The following is a 4,099-nucleotide window of genomic DNA, read 5'->3' on the forward strand; positions in this document are numbered from 1 at the left end:
ATTTGACCGCGAAGATGTGGCTCATTACTAGATTTTGCTTTACCAACCCAAAATATCTTTTATGGATCTACCTTCTGCTACCTCATAATATGTCCTGCATTCCTTAATTGAAGATGCTTCTAGGGAAATGCCTGAGGAATATGGGCAACAAATACACCATTACCTATATCCTCTGTGACTCATAAATATCTTTGTGCATATACACATTCAATTCATGTGAGTTAATGGCTGCTATTTCTGCTCTAGAAAACACTGCAATCATCATGTGATTAGCCAACTGTCTAGCTGGTTTTCCGTTCGCCCTTATGAAAATATATCCGGCGTTTATCAGTCATGAGCAGTTATCCCCCATTTAGAACATTTACCTATTATATCATGGGTCATAGTTTCTATGAAGAAGGCAAGGTTCTCATAGAGTTTGGAAGCTTTGCACAACATATAAACTTGTTGTGGAGGATATATTCAGCTATCACATAACTTTTGTGAAGGTTCTTGCATCTTAGATGAGAGAAAACTTGTAGCAGAAGGTCCAATGATAGGCAATTCTCACTAAGTGAAGTTGACACATGTAGTCACTCAGGGGCTGTTTGGTTGGATAAATGAATTCGTGCTGGCAGGGGTGGGTGTAGGACGGGAGATGGGGCAGGTTTCACAGTACATTGACATGCACAAGCGGATATGCCTCACTGCATTGGCCAATTTTATGTATTCGGTGCGATCAATGCAGATCTATCCTGCTGCATGAGCTCATGTTTTCATGTGCTCCTCACATCCTCTAAATTTAGTACCGCCAAATCTTACCATTTTTAGGGGCGACTTATAACCCTTTGTAGAAGCTGTTTGGCCAGCCGTCCCTACTGAACCGTCTCTAAAAATCAAGTATTTGTAGAGGCGATTCTTAGGCCGCCCCTACAAATCGATTTGTAGGGGCGGCTCGTATTACCAGCCGCCGCTACAAAGTAGGAGGGGTGGCTGTCGTACCAGCCGCCCCTACAAATCGATTTGTAGGGGCGGCTGTAGTACTAGCCGCCTCTATAATACATGTTTGTAGTGGCGGTTCAACCTAGAACCGCCCCTACAGTACGTTTTCCCGTCAAAAAAATTCAAATTCGACTAGAATACTATTTGTTTTCGCGTATTCCATCCAGCGTTCGCGTTGCCGAACGCCCCGCGACCAACGTGAAGGGACCGTGACGTCTAAGATGGGGAATAAATTAGGCAACTAAAAAATCGAACTCTTAAACTTAGGCCACTTTTTCTAACCTTAGCAAAACCTATGCAAAAGATAAACTATCTAAATGTGCAACTACGGGTTTGCTAGTGTGTTGCTATCTCTACCGCAAAAGTAATGATGTAATTAATGTAAATGCGGAAGCTAAAGAGCAAGGTAGAGATATGCAAACTCACATCAACGACTCCGGTATTTTTACTGAGGTATCGAGAAGCGCGCAAACTTCCCCCTAGTCCTCGTTGGAGCCCCTCGCAAGGAACCCCTCGCAAGGGCCAAACTCCCGGTCGGTTAACTCCGTGGATAGCCTCGGGCCTTCCCCACGCGCAAGTGGGTCTCTGACGTGCCTTCCGGCAAGCCTCTCCCGAATGCTCCCCGCCATCTTCACTATCAAGCTTCCGGCCGAAATGGCGCGGGCCTTGTTCCCTCTGGTACACGGTGGTGGCCACACCACAAACACGATTGGTGTGATCTCACAAGACTACAAGCTCCTCCAATGTACAACAATGGTGCTCGCAAGCACCGGGTAGCAAGAGGTATGCAAACCTCACTAAACACTAGGCCTAAACCTAGAGCAAGCGCATAAGCGGTGGTCTAATCAACCTAAGCACTTCGCAAAGCACCTACGCTAATCACCTAATAAAACACTAGCACTATGTAAGTGGAGATCACTAAAATAGTGTATCAACACCCTTGATATATTTTATCAACTCCACTTATATCAAATGGTCGGTTGGGGGGTCTATTTATAAGCCCTACTGAGAAAGTAGACGTTAGGGACGAAATCCCGCTTTTCTGCTACAGACCGGACGCTGAAATCGTCCTGACCGAACACGTCCAGTCGTCCCGACCGTTGACGCAGCGATCTATCGCCTGCCACCGGACGCGTCCGGTCGTAGTTTCACTGTTCTGGAACCTCTCTGTACTTGATCGGACGCTGATGTCCTACGTCTGGTCGATTGCCGCCAGCGTCCGGTCCAGCGTCCGGTCATGCTTGTTGCCGAGCCTCAGCGTCCGGTCGCAGCGTCCGGTCGCTTTTCCAGCGTCCGGTCCAGCGTTCGATCACCTCTGTGAGCTCGTTTCTTCACGATCTTGCGTACGGCCTGGTTCCTATCTTCAAGCTTGGAGTTTGCTTGATATCTTGGGTTTTCTCTTGTGCTCCTAAGGTCTTGCTTATGGTGTTGATCAGCGGATCATCACGTCGCATTTGTCCAAGTCATGTCTTGCACCCTATTGAACTACAAAATAAACACTTGTAAATTCATTAGTCCAATTTGGTTGTGTTGGTCATCAAACACCAAAATCCAAAGTAAATGGGCCAATGGTCCATTTTCCTTACAATCTCCCCCTTTTTGGTGATTGATGACAACACGACCAAAGCAAGCAAATAATAAGAATTTGGAATTTAAAAACTACCTACTTGCTAGGATGCAATGCAAAGGGCAAGGTTTCATGATACTAAAAGGATACCAATTGTGGAAAAAGATATCAATTAAAAAACTAAAGGATACCAATTAAAATCAATTGAAGGAAATACTAATTAAAAGTAATAACATCTAGTTACCTAACATGGGAAGGGGAATTTGGGTTCATTGTATTCACTAACCCACTTAGCAATGACTTTGTCCATCATAATGCACCCCATGAAATACATCCTTACTTTGTCAAGTCTCCAAATTCCCCGAAGTCCAACGGACTTCTCACTTCCCTTTCAGTATCCAAACTTTCTTGGTGCTCTTCATGTTGGAAATGATCTCTTTTGGCACCCAAAAGCGTTTGACCCCATTGTTGGCTTGCTTGTTCACCTTGATGGCCACCACCTTGTCATTTTTCTTCTTCAAAAGATAAGGTGTGGAGGCCTTCTTGTCCACCTTGTTGGTGTAGGTGTTGGAGAGCTTGCTTGTTTGTTTCTTCTCTTTCTTCTTCGCTCCTCCCCCATTTTTCACCTTGCACTCATAGGACTTGTGACCTTCCTTGTGGCACACGTAGCAAACCACAATTTGGCCTTCATCAAGCTTCTTCACTCCCTTAACGGTGTTATCTTGATGAAGTTGGACTTGCTTCGTCTTGCCTTTCACTTGAGTCAAGTCCTTGGTGAGGCGAGCTACTTCTTGCTTGAGTTGCTCATTCTCCTTTGCAACCTCTTGTGTGCATGTATCTACAACAACTTTCTCAACACAAACTTGGTTGCACAAGGGTGAGTCTAAACATAAATCATTACAAGAAGTAGAGGCATCCTTTTTAGACATGTTAAGAATAGAACTTTTCTTTTTAGGTGCCTTGGTGGGAGTTGTATTAATGGCTTTAAGATTAGCAACTTTATTTGTTAGCTCATCACAATATTTGCACATGGTTTTCATTTTTGCAAGCAAACTTTTATAAGCATCTTGTGAGCTAGCTAACTTTTCTTTTAATTTTTCATTTTTCTTTACAAGTTGCTCATCATTGATTGTACATGCATTTGTTGTTGCGTTAGCCTTAAGTTGCTCAATTTTAGTAGATAGTTCAACATTGAGATTAGCAAAGTTCTCATTGTTCAAGCAAAGTTTTATAAGCTTCTTGTGAACTATCTAGCTTTTCTTTTAAATTTTTGAGCTTCTTTTGTTGACTAGTGCAAACTTTAGCATAATTAAGATTTTGTTGCACAATTTCATCATAAGAAGGAATATCATCATCACTATCACTCTCACTAGAGGATGAGCTTTCGTTACCTCGTGCCATAAGGCACACACGAGAAGAGCTTGATGATGAGTGCTTGCAACCTCGCCTCTTGTGATGGTTTTCTTCTTCACTTGAATAATCATCCCATGATCTTATTGATGTGAGGGCTTGGTTCTTGCACACTTTTTTCTTTGTCTTGGGTGTGGGCTT

This window comes from Miscanthus floridulus, chromosome 10, assembly GCF_019320115.1.
Source record: "Miscanthus floridulus cultivar M001 chromosome 10, ASM1932011v1, whole genome shotgun sequence".
NCBI classification, from domain to species: domain Eukaryota; kingdom Viridiplantae; phylum Streptophyta; class Magnoliopsida; order Poales; family Poaceae; genus Miscanthus; species Miscanthus floridulus.